Consider the following 15,817-nt stretch of genomic DNA (forward strand, 5'->3'; position numbering starts at 1 on the left):
GTACCGAGTAAGGGACGCCAACAAAATTGTCCGACGGGACGCCAAAACAACGGGTGGTACGGGCATTGTGCAATCGTGTGTGTGTATGTGCGTGTGAGTGAGTGACCTGCAGTGTAATGCGTGATGCGGCAAAAAACAGCTGTACGGTGCACGAAAATCCAAACGAAATGTGGTACGACACAGAAAACGGTGAACGATGGGTCGATCAAACTCGCGAAAGCACCAGAAATTCGAGCTATGTATCCTGGTCACGGCACCATGAAGAATTCGCGGATTTTCGGATCGATGTGTGTTGCAATATTTACCAAGCGTCGTGTTCAGATTCCAAATTCGAAGAGAGATATAATTGTGTTTTCTGCCCTATTTATAAACTTTCTGAGTGCCCCCCACGCGAGCGACACTCATCCTTACTCACTGTATACTTGAAATATTTCGTTTATCAAAAACTTGACGAAACTAGCTTTCGTCAAGTATGGTGTGACGTCTAAGCGTAAACAAAACATCTAAACGTAAACACACGCAAAACGACGAGCAAAGTAATACCCGGACGCCATTTCCGTGTTGTCGAAGCTCATCTCTTATTTAACATATTTTGCAAAAACCCTTTTTGCTGCCCGCCATCGGGGTCGGAAAATCGGTGCCGGAAGTTGTTGTTGACGGGGAAAAGGAAGCGAATAAACAACACGAAGTGCGCAAAAACGGGATCTCTTCTCCGGACCGGTTTTTATTTTGCTTTTTTTTTGCCCCGTTTTCCTTTGGCGCAAAATATAATCCCAAAGAGATGTTACAATGCGTGCAAATTGAATAAAACAGAAACCCCTCGATGAAAAGGGACCGTGTCAACGAGTGTAGTTGCGTAGTGTGGCAAAGATTCGTTACCAGTGTTACTTCACGCGGACTGACATCAGGACCAGCAACAAAAAAAGTCAACTAAAAGCCTTGAGTTTGATCTATCGAAAGGATGCGCGGGCTCGCTCTCGCTGTCCGTCCCCGGTACCCGATGTTTTGATGACAACGGACGATCAGGCCAGACTAGACCGTTGGGTGCCTCGCTGTAAGTGACACTCGTAAGTGTCTTCGTTTCGGTCACACACCTTCACACCAAACCACAGCTCGACGATACACCCGCAACAAGGGAACCGTACCACAAGGGAAGTGACAAGTGGAGTGAATTTGTCCTCATTTTTTGTTGCTGCTCACCTTCATCGCATCTCCTAGGTCTTTCCTTTCGGGATCTTGATCCCTTGCACGGGACGAGAACGAAGACGAGCAAGGCGACGAGCAGCGAGAAAAGATCGTTAAATATAATAAATCATCTCAATTGAATGTGGCTCTGTCCACGCATTTTTATTTGTTTTGCTGCAGGCAAGTTTTTCATCGCTCGGTGCGTGCGTGAACGCTTTTCTTTATGCTCTCGTTTCCCGCTCCTGAATTCCTGGACATCCTTTTGGGCATCCGAAACCGGCAGTGTGTTTAGATACGCAGCACGTACACACAATCATTCCCACGTGCGTGCGGCCCGACGTAAGATGACGCACTTAGGGCCTTCTCATGCACACACACACGAGGAAGATGAATCGAACATGAAAGTGGCCAATGGTGAAGAGAAAGTGTGGTTAAGAACGTGAAAAATGTGTGTGTGCATGCGTTCTGTAACGCGACAACAGTGCGTTGGGTGTTGTATTTTGAGACTGGTTTTTTATTGATTACTTTCTCTGTCTCTTGGTGGATGCGTCTTCGTGTCCTACAGGGTTGCTCAGATTGTTTATCTGAATTTTATTATTATTTATTTATATCATTTTTTTCTATTATCACATTAAACTTATATTAACTAATTTTTAATTAATGATTTTATTTATTTTTATCTTTATCTCTCGAAAAAATCCAACAATTTTGACACTTTATAAGTGTTCAAAGTCTTCTTCTTCCTTGGCACTACAACCTCGGAAGGCCTACACCTACCATTTCTAGCTTCCTGTGACTTGATTTTACCCGCCGCTGGATATTCAGTCCTGTTCAAATCGCCAGTCCTGCCAAGTGGCGACTGGTGCCACTATCGCCTCTGCCATAGCCACTGCTTTACCCCAGCGTTTAAACTCTTTAAGGTTAAAATATTCTTATCATACAAAGTGAATTATTCTGCTCACTGCTTTGTGTGTCTTCAGGTCACATTAAACTCATTTTAAAGCTCTCTTCAAGACCTTTTTAAAAGTTATCAACTTTTGTTAAGATCAACCTGGAAGCGACTCACAGTCTTCAAGCATAATTTAAGATTAACCCTGCACCCTTGCACCAACTGCTCCTTCTCCACCTCTCCATTTAATGATGATCCCGATGGCTCACCAAACCCAGCCTCGATAGATTCCAGCCTGATTACAACAACCAAATCGTATTGAACCCTCCACCACGGTCTCTGGCTTCAGCTTGAGCTATCTCTCGACCCTCGACCATTGCTCATTCTATGTTATTCCCGTCTCGTTCCAAAAGCCCACCCAACAAACATTGGAAACGCGTAACGTTACGCTGAATAATTATGACCCAACAGTAGCGGGACTCGCATTAGCAACTTCTCGTGGCACACAAAAGCCTTGCCTCTGTTTCGTTGTCTGGAAATAGAAACGAGGAAGCGTTTTGCGAGCGAGTTCTCCTAAGTTCACTTAAGTGTGCTCACCGACACCCACTGAAGAAGCTACAAAACAGACACAACACAATCGCTGCCAGCAGTCCGTCCGTGCGAGACAACAAACGACGACGACGACGACATCTCCGTGGAAAGATTGTCAACGTCTACGAGGGCGCGTCTAGCATACGAGAACTAGGATGGGGGGGGGGGCTACAAGCGGCAAGTCGATTTGTCACCATAATGGCAGTTGTTTTGCTGAGACGGCTCATGTTACATAACCTTTCCTGATTGTGGGGTGAAGGACAATCGGTCCCCTTAAAACCCCCAAAAAACTACGAAAACCTTCATCGAACTGGGCGGAAAACTAGGCCACCACACTGTGTACGACGACGATGACGAGGCTGATGATTAAAAGTCTTCAGCAAACGGACGACAATCCTTGCAGAGTGCTGGGAAGCTATCCTCACCGTTGCAAACCTTCCAACGTTGACATCCGGAAACGGAAGAAGTTTTACATTTCGGGTTGCTATCTCGCAAAACCCCGGTTTCGTAATCGGGTTTGGTGAAATTTCACCCCGCCAGGAAGGAAGTTGTAGTTTTATTGATTGCCGCCAGCCAACCACCACCATCTTCGAAACCCACTAAACCCACTTAATAGCAAAGCCAAGAAAACCCCGACCGCCTCACGAGTGCCCGGAATTCTGACAAAATGAGCTTAGGAAAGGATTTGCTTCCTCGATCGGTTAGATCCGTTTATTTGCAATCGTTTATTTGTCTATGTATGGGTTTGTGTGTGTGTGTGGTTTGTCCTCTGTCCTCTGTGTCCTGTGTGGTAGGAAAGTAAGGAAATTAGCATTCATCTTCACTCGACTGGAATCGGCAACGATGGAACGAAGGCATTGGGTGCCACACCACCGGCCCAAGGTTTTGCGTGAGCCATGATGATTTAACATCCAGAACCGCAACTAGCTTGGCACGCAAACCCATCACCATTGCTCGAACGAATTGTCCGGAAATAGGCAACTTCACCACAGCCCGGTACACCACAAACCCTCGAAAACCGCGAGCGCTTTCTTCCCGCAAAGCCGACAACCTAACCTGTTGTCTCCGTTGTCTGCAGGACACAGAACAGCGAGCCTGTGGGAATGTCTCAACCGAACCAGGCACGGTGGAAGCAAAAAATTAACAACTATTAATTCAATCAAACGATACCCCGGGTGGAATTGAGGTGTGCTTGAGTGAGGATCGCCATTGGAAGTAATTAATAGACCGAGAGAGAGGAAGAGAGCGAGGGTTCTCGTTGTTCCCCAATCTTCGTTAGTATCACCTCCATCAAGCTCCAGGAATCACATTCACCGCTCGGAAACGACCACTAATAAATCTCACCCGAAAAAGGTGAGTTAAATATGCACAATAAAATTCTTTTCTCAACCCCCCTCCCCGAGGAGACCACCGGGGGGTGGGGAGAAGGTGTGCTAAATGATGCATAATTTATCCATTTAGAGGCGTCTGCACTGAATTGACCTGCTGGCCGCTATCATTTCGCGTCCTATAAATGGCAATAAATGGTGCGTCCCCGGTTTGGAGTAGAAATTGAACTAACCTCAACCGAAACCGTTCGATAGGAAGGAATGCTGGAAAGTGGCAGCAATCCTTATTTAAGCTTTAACACCTTTCATCAACCATTATTAAATAACAGCGTCCTAGCCGCGTTGTTAAAGTTCCAACTGTACACTGTAAAGGTATTGCTGCAGCAGAAGCAAATATGCATCCCAAATGTATGTCAAGACGGCTACGCTTGACTCGAAAATAAAAACAAAAAACTTTGGTGAAACCTCGGTAAAACCTTGCTGATTCCTTATGCCACAACAGGGCGAAAAGTTTCCCAAGAAAATAAGACCCCCGCCCGTTCATAATCCTCCACGGTGACGATAACGGAAGACCCAAATGAAAACTGGAATTACTGGTGTCTTTAAAACTTTGCCACAAAAATACATACCAAGGCTCCCAGTTTTTGGAGTCAACACAAACAAAAAAATGGAGCAAACGCCCATCCCATCCTTGTAGGCGAAAAATCTGTCATCATTTCACAAGTCCCGAACCCCGCAACCGAGCAACACTGGCTTTATCTGGACTCTGGGGAGTGAGCTAGCGCTGGCGGGGGGTTGGAAAACTTTGCAACCACGCTTTTGTTCGTTGAATAAACTTCTGATTAGCCGTGATGGCCGTCGCCTGTGTCCTGTGGTGCTTTGAGGCTGGTGAAAATGGAATCGGGCAAAAAATTCACCTGCCCGGAAGAAAAGGGGTTGCACAACAAAAAAGGAATCCATCCCACTGATAAGGTACAATTGAATTTATTATAATCCACCATGGTGAGCTAGCAAGGTTTCCTTCATCCCACCGCTCTTGTCTGGCTGACCGGATCCCTCTGTTTGGCGCGAAAAGTATATTAGCTTTGAAGGATGCTAGTGGGAAAATGGGAGTGAACGAGTTTTTTTCTCCCCCCAATCTTACCGGCCCACAATTCAGGGAAGGAGCGGTAAGCGTGAAAAATGACAAAGTAATTCCATTATCGGTGTTCCAGCTGGGAGGGGGAAGAAAAGCCTTTCCGCTGCTGTTCGGGGTTTCGGTTTGTGGTGGAACTTTTCGTTTTCCGGGTCGATCAAAACATGGGGTTTTCTCCGAAGAGGAACGGGATTCGATCGAGAATAGAAAAAAATCCTTCCCTTTTTTGTGAATGATTTTCCTTTTGCTTTTCTCACACACACACACACCCATGTACGCTTTCTGGACATTGGTCGAGCGAAAAAATAAAAAAACTGCAAAAAAGGGGTGTGAATGAAATGGTATCGCTAATTTGGGGCCCATTATTCCATCCGACTTTTCTCAACGGATCATTTCCACCTGCCCCACTCGCTTGGGGAGCGTAGCAGGGAAGTAATGTTAAACCACACGCGCGCGCACACACACACATACACCGAGCCGATGGTGAAGCTGACGCGCTTCGTTAGCGAGTTTGGCGGGTGGAAAACTTTAATTGAATTTCCACCATTCACCATTCATTTCGGTAGCAACTCTTCTCACACCGAACGAACGAGCGCCAAAGTGGAAGGTGTGATGTGCAGTTTGCAGAATAAAAGAAAACCCCGCACCCCGATGCTGGAGAAAATTGTGGAAAAAAAACATTTCCTTCGCGGTCGAAGAACATTCCTGCCAGTCTTATGTCTACCGGTTTGCAGCAAACCAGGATGATGATTTCGGTAGCTCATTTTCATTCTTTTTACCAAAAAAAAAAACACCCCCATTATCACCCATCCGATACCCGGTGTGGTGTGGTTGACCGGAACCGGAAACAGATTTTCCTTTTTCAATGCAAGTTTTTTTTCTCTCTCTCTCGTTGCTCTTCAGCTGCTGGCCACAATGAAGCAGAATTTTTGCACCAATTTTGGGAACGAAAAGTAAGGTGAAGAAAACGGACATGATAAAACTTACTTCTGCCGACAAAACTTTCTTAGCAAAAAACAGGCAAAGTAATAAAGAGTCAGCCTCACTCCCTGTCTCTCTCTCGGGGTTTCGTTTTTCTTATCAACTTCTGAGACTTAAGCGGGAAGAGAACAACAAAAAATGTCTTAACCGAAAGAAAAGCTTGTAAATCAACCGCAGGGCTTTTGCGGTCCGGTAGTTTTAACGGCTGCGGGAAGAAACCGATCATCCCCGATTGGTGTGGTTCTTAATGAACGGCGAAAAAAGCCACACACACACACACAATAATATTTCAGTGGAAAATTCTTTCCATTTTTCCACAGAACGCAAAATTACACGTTTCGATATCTGTTTGCCACCCGGCGCAAGAAGATTTTCTCTCTTGTTTGCTCGATTTAAAATTGGCCCAAAATTTCCTGCCCCGGAGGGTAGGGGAAGGGGGATAGAAAAATCCAATCACAAAACCAATACACTGAGCTTACCGGGTCACGTAATGATGGTACAACATTTTCCACAACCATATTTTCCTAAGCGCGCGCCACACAAACACGGCACCGAGCGACCAGATTGCGTAATGAAAAATTATGATAATCAACGGGAGCGGCCCGCCAAATTTATGTACTCTAATCGAACCATTGTTTACGTTGCCTGCACGTGGTGGTGATGATGGTGGTAGCGGTAGGGCGCAAGCCTACCAATATTCAATACCGCTCCACACCGGCTCGCACCAAGGCTCGCCCTGCTGGGAGGCGAGGATCCGTTGCAGTGATGAAAAGCTACCGGAAACCACGAAGACTTCTCGCGCCCTCCCCGATGTAAAGTCAATTTTCCATCCATGAAAACCAACTTGTCCAGAAGCAAATATAGGCTACCGGAGGAAAAATAAACCGGATTTTGGACGGTGGTTCCAGTAACGACGACGTGCGATGAAGTGACCAGGGAGGGATCGGCACAGGATCACGGAGCTTTTCTGAGTGATCCACACAGTCCAGCGATGGCAGGAATAAGAAGCGAAACCCCCACACCGTGGAACCAAACATCCTCAACACAAGGGCACGGTATCAACTGGGGGGGAAAACGTTGACATTTACTTTCTTCTGCCTGGATTTACTTCTTCCAGCCACCAACTATGCACCCAAAAGACTTTCCCGCCCGACGACGATCCCCAGGACCAGGCCCAATGCGCGCCCAAGATTGGGTTCTGCGGATAAACGCACGAAGCACAGAAAAGTGGAAGAAAAATCATCACCAAAAGGAAAAAAGAAGACGAAAACCTCGGTGCCACCTTCTTGGGCTGGTGTGCGTAAACGCGTTGCCAAGGTTGCCGGAATGTAAGAATGTGTATTAGCTACTGCTAAGGAAAGCTAGAGCTTGGTCCCGCTCGCTGTCTGTCCCGGCTTTTTGTTGTTTGGTGTGTCCCTCCCATCAACCGCCGTGCTTCCTACCCCTCATACTCCTTATGTCGTTGGCGGGAAAATGTGCCCGTGTCGCGCGCGTTTATTCCACGGTTTACGGTGCTGTGCCGTGCCCGACTGCCGATGAACCATAACGGATCGGTGGGGATAAGAAAAGCGGGTTGAGAGGAGGGAAACACAGCACACAAAGTAAACAGCAAAAGAGAGACCCTACAAAAATATTAAGGCAATAAAATATTTTCCTTAAAAATAGACTGCAGTGAGTCCCGGCCGACGGGTGTAAGTATCGCCCTTTCCTTGCGGGAAGGGAAATTTCTCCGGGGCAGGTGGGAAGGTGGAAAGGAAGGGAGGGAACAAGGCAAAAATATTACCTCCCGTTAAGGAAGCCGTGCGGTACAGCAGGAGCACGCAGCAACACGCGCGGAAAACCCTTAACGAGCACGAACCGGAGCTCCCACTGTGGGTTGGGGTTTTGGAAAAAGCGCACATTCGCGCTGCGGGAAAACCGTCGCGGATTTTCTTCCACTTTTCCATCTTCTCTGCTTTCTGTTGGGCAGGAAAATCGGGGGTCGGGGAAGCAAATTTCGTTTGTATGCGACGCGTATATCCGTGCTAGATTTGATCGTATCAACATTAAAGCTTGGTTAGGAGAAGGTAAGCAGGGGATGGAGAAGAAGCAGGAGGAAAGGTTGGGGGTTCACATGGGGGGAAGGGGGGAAATCCTGTGTAGACCTCTGCAACCTTTCGCCAACATGCACTGGAGCTGTTGTAGGAAAAGTGAGTTAAGTGAAGGAAACGAAACAAGCACCGTTCGAAATGATATTAGCCTTCCCGCTTTCTTCTGTATGTGTATCTAAAAGTGTGTGTGTGTGTGTGTGTGTGGGTGTGTGGGTGTATTTAGGAGTAAATTTTCCCAACGCGACCAAAGAAGAAGCAGGTCCTTTTAAAGGCAAAACAAAAGCGAACGGCACATTTTGCTTTTTTCCGCCAGTTTTTTTCCGAGCGCGGTTTTCCACGTGCTGCTGCTGTTAGGGTTCAGCGGCCGGAAAGGGGGAAAACAACACACGTGAAGGGTAGATGGGAGACATTTTGCTGCGTGCTCCACCACCACCGTAGACCGGGCAGAAAATTATGGCTTGTTTAAGAAAGGCGAAGGTTTTCCTCGGGGTTTTGTTTTCCCTGTGTTCGGTGTGCTTTGCTTTGGCAGCCGGCTCGTCGCCTTTCTGCAGCTCCAGTCGGAAAAATAGAGTCACTCACAGCTGGAAAGCGTCAGCAGGATAGTTCCATGCGGCAATATAGCCACACGCACACAGCGATGCTTGCAAGAAGACGCTCGCGCACACCACCGCAGGATGCCGTGTTCCTATGGTTACATTCATGCCAATTTCCCGGCCATCGTCTGCATTGAGTTTTGGGGGCACAATGGGAGAGGGGGGGCGAGTTTTGCGGAGCAAGTGTGGGGGGGTGGGGGGGAATGTTCCCAACAAGATTTTCCTGCCATCTTTTATGACTATACCATGTTGTCGCTACCGACGACGATGCCGATGATGATGATGCGGATGACGATGATGGTGGTTTTGCTTTCTGATCGACTTCCGGTTACTTTCGCTTCGGGTTCGTTTCACCCGAGAGGATAAGAAGTACTACCACCACCGGGGAAGGCTCGGCCCGGTTTGCCGAGCATCGTTTTTGCCTGTGGCGAAAAAAGTGCGAAACCGTGAAGATGGCGTAACGCGCGATTTTTCCGGAACCTCCATCCTGCTCCATCCCGGCAAGGATTTCTGCGCGTTCGTTTCCGGTTTCTGCTCGTCTTTCGCCGTTTTGGTTTGGCTCAGTGATGTTTTATTTTTTGTTGTGTGTATTCCATTGGTCGAGAGTGCACAAAATATCTTTCGCCCGCTGGGGAATTGAGGCAAAACCAGAGCGGAGGAAAGATTTTCCCATCTTCCAAGATGCCCTACCCGGTATTTTCCCCCATAAACGCATGCCCGCAACACGGTCCGTTGCGTTGGGATAGCTAATGTCCGAAAAAAGAAAAGGGAAAAGGCGGAACCTAATGTTGAACCACGCAAGGCACCATTCAGCGATCCTCAAAGCCAACGCTAATGCGGTGCGGACAGGTACATTTACCTACACGTCATTAGCACAGCATGGTGTGTAAGACATTTCCCCTTCGGGACGGGGGGCTGAAAATATGTCTGTAAGATGCTCCGGATGTGCTCAAAATGCCTCGCCTTTCTACGCAAATGTTTCGTAGGTCGTTTAAGGAATGTTTCGTTCGATAAAGCCGGGCTACTCGTGTTGCTTGGCCGAGAACAAGATGTATGATTATTGACGAAAGCGCAAGGAGGCACACTTAAAGAGCGCGCTTTACTGGGGCAACGTTTTCAGGGATAAAGTTGTTGTAAGAGATCACATATATCAAGGGGGGAGAAGTTTTGTAAAGTTTGCGAGGAGCATTTAAAGTTAATGAGCTTCCTTGGAGCAATTTTTAAAGTATCATGATGGAGAAATGTACTTCCAAAAAGGTCAGAGTTACTACTCAAATAGGTAAGAAAACCGTGCTCGAAATAACCTCGATATGGAAAACGGGTAGATCTTTAAGTCCCTTGCATTGGAGTTCAGCGTTGAAGTCAAACCTATCTACAAATTTAAGGCCCAAAAGAAGATGTACATCAGGATCAGCAAAATCTCAATCGCATATTCCAAAATATTACAGGAATGTCCCTATCCCTCTTATCAATAGGAATTGTTTCTTCTGACCTTCAATTATTCTTCAAAAGGCATGGGCTAGCAGGTTTTCATAAAAGTCCTCGTAAAATTGAGCTCTAAAATCCTGAATTCGTCACTACAGGAAAATATTTGAATGTTTTCATTACTTCTTCAAAATTGCTATTATCATTAATCTAATGTTAGTTTGCCAAATCGACCGTCTAGCTCTGTTTACGATTTAACATTCGTATACTTGTTTGAACTGCTATTATGTAGATCAATATTTGGCACATTTTCAAACAAATTCTACCCCTCCAAACTGACTGTAAATCATCGGCTTAAACCTAACTAAACTTTGTTTTCTCATCGTGAGCTCATCCCAACCCGTTTTGCAACACTTTCCTTTCCCAGGAAAACCATATGATCGGACGCGCGATTGACCGGTAACAGCAAACGAGGCCGATGAGTAAATCTTGGTTTCCGGCCTCGATGCGATTCTTCACCCATCAGCTTCTCGGGTGGTCACAGTTTTTCCCGGGAAAATTTCTACTCGCTCCGGGTCCACTCGAGACCCGGTCCGATATTTTGGGTGGATTCTGGAAAATGTCTTCGATTGCACGAGCTACAGCGAGTGGTGAAGAACGTTTAGAAACCGAGGGAAAACCCGACGAAACCAAGATCATAAACAATATTTGACCTCACGATGTGCCCAGCTCGAATGAGATATGTTCCCGACGGCGGGGTGCGCTACTCGAATTTCAAGTGTCGAAATTTTGGTTTCGCGTTTCGGCTATGATGATGAGCTGCCATTCATTTTCCCACGATTTTCATCGAACAAAAAAAACACGCCTTGAGCGAGTTATACATAGTGGAGAGCTGTATTAAGAATCTACAGTTCTCCACATTTTTAATACCCGTGACATCATGCTATCAGGGTAAATATAGCATCAAACATCAAACACGCTGCGTCTGCAATGACAGTTTCCGTGAAGTTTGACTCAATCACTGATAAGGTGACATTAAACACTGCAGAAGAATGATTGGCTTGCTTATGCCGCTGATAAGCTCAACAGACCAAGAAAAAAATCCAAAAAACTGGAACACACAAATTCAAATTCCTTATCACCAGGCACGTACCTGTTGCCATTGATCCTCGAAGGAGGACTCGGACGAGAAGCATCCCGTTTCGTGGATGATCTGGAGCTCCCGGAAAATGCTTCCACTCGGCAGTATATCCATCGTTGGGCGTTCTTGCAACTGGTAGCGGGATCCGAACTCGGGACACAAATCGCAGTCGAAGCTCGTTTCGCAAAACACTCCGCTTAAGCGGCTGGCAACTGCATTCACACTAGACGAAACAACAGCCCTCTAAACAGCCCCTAAACAGCTAATAATACTATGATTCTTTTGCCAGCTACTTTCTCTAGGTCGAGCACGGATATTGGCTTCTGCTGATGCTTAAACACTTATTTTGCACAACAATTATAACAACAACGAAACTAAACCGGCTTCTTGCTGCGTTGCTCACAGACACACTTACGAACGCACACACACATCATTCGAAACGCACACTAAATAACCGCACACAACACAAACCTCTCGGGCGGTTACGACCACGAAACTGATCTCCGGCGCGAAAAACAAAAATCGATGATTAATAATGCTTTTATCTTCGGTGCCCAGCAGCCAGCCTTTGGTGCGATTTTGTTTTTCACTACCACAGCCAGCGCTTTTCCTGCCTTTTCCGGTTCTGGGGATGGGGAAAAATGGAACTCGTGACTGCTCAATTGGCCGCTTTGTTTACATCTGCACGTTGCGCCTCGATGACTTCACACATCGTATAGACACACGGAAAGCACACACACACACTCACCGAACAAAACGGAAAACACAACACAACCCGCCGCGCACAAACACTTCGAAGGAAGGAAATCGGTGTGCTTCTTGATTTTCACACCGGCGTGGAAAAACTTTTCTCGCACTTCTCAACCGGAGGTTTCCTTTTTCCTTGTTTTCCCCCTTAGCTTGGTGCTAAATTCTTGCTGTTTTGCAGCTTCGTTTACTGATTTTTGAACGCTTTATCATATGGCACAAACACACACGGCACCGCACAAACACTCGTACCGCCACTTGGGCGAGAATTGAAAACGATCACTTCAAACTTTTGCTTTCGCTTATTAATCGGTTACCAGATAGCTTCTGCACACAACAGCACATTGCGAACCATTTTAACGTTTGAACAGGAACACACACTCACTCGCACACACTAGGACGCGCTAGGACGCACGCGGCGTGCGTACGACTACAAGATCCGCACAGGAATTCGCTAGCATGAATTTGGATTTGAGGAGTATTTTTTACTACTACCGGAATTCACCACGAATGGAAATTGGAGTTAAGCATGGTACACAGGTAACATCGTGTTACTTTTAACTTCATTCACAACTACTTGCTATTCACGGGAACTCTCCTCCGGGGATATCAGAAACTGCACTCAACATTTGTTCACTCGTTTCACTTTGTTTGAGTTTATCTGCTTGCTTGCACAACAGTTGATAGTTGCAATACGCCACCGGATGCAGAACACTTCCGCTTGTTTTAGAAGTGGCAGCTTCCAGGATGTCTGCGTTCTGTAAGGCGGAAAGGAAGGAAAGAAGGAAATAATTAGAACGATATTCCGGGAAAGAAACGTCTCCACTTAAATCAGTTGTTCGACACCTCATCCAAAAACCAGCTGACAAGACTCTCCATATCTTCCCGCTTATGCTTTGACAGCTCATAGCTCCGCACGGTTTGTTTAACAGTAGACAAACCCCCGGCAAATATAGTCAACAAACAAGCACAAAAAATGGCAGCACCAAATGGTCTGTCTTTCTTCGTCCCGTGTGTCCACCGAGGATGGCAGGCAGCATTCAATAATTCCAGCCCCGCAGCGGGAAAACGAATTCCCGTGTTCTATTTTTGGCATTTCGGTACGGTGGATGACGGTCGACAAGAAGTGGGTGGGGGAGGGGGCCCAAACTCAACGTGCCGCGCCGTCCCAGTGGCGGAAATGATTATTTATCTGAATGCACACACCACCAACGCACCAGCGATTGTGTGTTGCGCTAGGCACCGGCCGAGGGCCAGCCAGAGCCGGACCAGCAATCAAAGCCAGTGAGACTCCAATCTCACACCACGGCTCATTCAACACGCACACCAACGCACAAGCAGCATCCCCCCACAGCTAGATGATTGTATCTAATCGGCTCGCGCCATTACTAACCCCGGTGAAAGAGAAAGTGATCTTGACCCCTTCTTCACGGGCACGATGTCGTCCAAAATGGAGGATTGACGCTGTTCTTGAAAAGAACAGCACACGTTACAAAAGTACACACACGCACCACGCAGAGAACTTGCGCGCACCGGAAACGGCGACGAGGACGCGGCTTTATGGGAAACAACAAACCGAACACGATCAGGGAGAACGCGCGCTGCACAAAACACTCGTGGTGACTCGCACCGGCTGCTGGTGAAAAAAAACTAAAATCGCAGCTGACATCACGCTGACGCTGAGGGTCCCTCGCCGTGGCTTGGGATTTTTTTTGTTTGGACCGGTCAAGCCACAGCACCGCAGCAAAGCGTGAGAGCGGAGAGCGCCGATGCAAGCGGTTTGCACGCTTGGGCGAGAGTTGGCTTAAAAGTCGTTAGGCTTCGTAGCTAGAAGAGCATTGCGTAGGGTGATAACATTTTAGGCTTAAGTCTGAATAGATGCCCCCTTCCACTCACGGCACACACTTTTCGCTACTGAGTTACCTAAAATTTAGGTAAAAGTTGAGCAAAAATGTGAAAAAAATTGTAAATAACATATAATAATTCTGAATAATAAATAAATAATTAATTGTAGTAAAAAGTCTGAAAAAGATACCCATTTGCGTAACTCAGTTCCAACAATGAGCACCCTTGAGTGGGGGGGAATCTATTGAGACTTTAGCCTACAACACTACGCAGCGTAGCCAAATCAAATGCCCTAGCAACTTCTCAACCCATCCTCTCATTACTCGTTGTTATTCTTTCTCACACCTCTTTCTCTCTCTCTCGCTTTTGATGTTTCTTTATTTTTCCAAACAGTTCGATCCAACGGCATGCATGCACGCCGTAACACACTGTACGATCGAACAGGTCCCACAAAACCGTACGTTAGTGTGCGTGCGATCATGCAGCTATGCTCTCCTTCTGTCTCTCCAACGGCGCGTAGAGTGAGACGGGTGAGAAAGGGAATTGAAAGAGAAAACAAAATACCCCTTTAACTCAGTGTTTCTCAAGCGCGGTTGGTTGATATCGTCTTGTTCTACTGCTTGGTGCGGTTTCTAGTCTAGAAAGTCTTAAAGATGTCTAGGCCGGGAGATGTGGTCCCGAATCGCTTCGGATCCTCTGCGCCACCACAAATAGAATGGAATGTAGACGAAGAATGGTCTAAAACAGGGGGCTGTAAAAAGACAACGGGAGCGATGGTGTGCGTCATCGCATCGCCGGAGCATGAATTTACTTAACGCTGCGCGTCGCTTTTGATAACAAATTGCGCCAACGTGCAGTGAAGTCGTGAAGGGAAAATAAATAAAAACGCAGCCCCGTAGTGGTTCATTTTTTTTGACACATACACTTTTTGCTAGATTATTTTTTACCAACATTCTTCCCACTTAATCTACCAATATTTTACGAGCTTTAATTTCCGAAAGAGGTACGCTTTGTTTGAACTTTAAAGGCGAAGCGTGTTTCAATCGCTCGTGTAGATTAGATAATGCCAGAGATTTGTTTGAAATAAAAAAAAAGAAAAACTTCGTAAGAAGACAACCAGCTCCATCAGTCAAACAAGCGAGCAGAAATCGATCAATGTGTGATGAGATTTTTATGGACGCGTTTAACGTTTATCGCAACTCGTTAAAGAGGTACGGTCGGAGCCCACCATTAATGGGGGATGGTCGTCCGAAAAACCAAAACAAAGGAAAACTGGTTGACCTCCGGAGGTGTGGGAAACCGGACGGGGGAAATTGGTACGATTTTCCTTCCATTCGCATTGGTAGCCCCTTACAAAAAAAAATACGATTGCTGGATTTCGGGGTTACGGTTGAGCTGTGTACGGGAAAAATTGAGTGAAAAACGAAACGAAACGGGGAAGAAAACATTAAAGCGTCCCCACGTCAAACGTCATAGACACGGATACGCACAGGGAGGGTTCATGCTATTATGTGCGAGGTCCAATAAAGTTGTTTTTGTTGCACGGGGTGTAAAAAAAGCGTACCCCCTTTCCGTAGAGGGGTGACGTTATGGATGCTATCCCCCCTTGAACCACACACACACACACACGCAGACACTTTTAAAAACCCAACTCTAAACTCATGCAATGACCCCTACCGCCGTGAACCAACTGATGACGTAGCACATAATTTGCCAGCCATTTGTCGCGCCAGAAGTCTCGTGGGGTCGGAGGGTGAGTTTCACAGTACGGCCGAGGGAATCGAACCAGCTTCTAATCCATTATCACGCACCCACTATATATCTATAAACACACACACACACACACACACACACACACACACACACA

The 15,817-nt window shown here is 46.6% G+C and overlaps 1 long non-coding RNA gene across 1 annotated transcript; it reads right to left on the minus strand.

Moving 5' to 3' along the window:
• Positions 1–11,369: 11,369 nt before the first annotated feature.
• LOC118517245 lies at positions 11,370–13,764 on the minus strand. Its single transcript, XR_004908279.1, has 2 exons — positions 13,499–13,764; positions 11,370–12,863 (listed from the first exon to the last, which is right to left on the minus strand). It is a non-coding gene; the product is annotated as an uncharacterized LOC118517245 (long non-coding RNA).
• Between the last annotated feature and the right edge of the window lie 2,053 nt (positions 13,765–15,817).

The sequence above is a fragment of the Anopheles stephensi genome, unplaced genomic scaffold, assembly GCF_013141755.1.
Source record: "Anopheles stephensi strain Indian unplaced genomic scaffold, UCI_ANSTEP_V1.0 ucontig89, whole genome shotgun sequence".
NCBI lineage: Eukaryota > Metazoa > Arthropoda > Insecta > Diptera > Culicidae > Anopheles > Anopheles stephensi.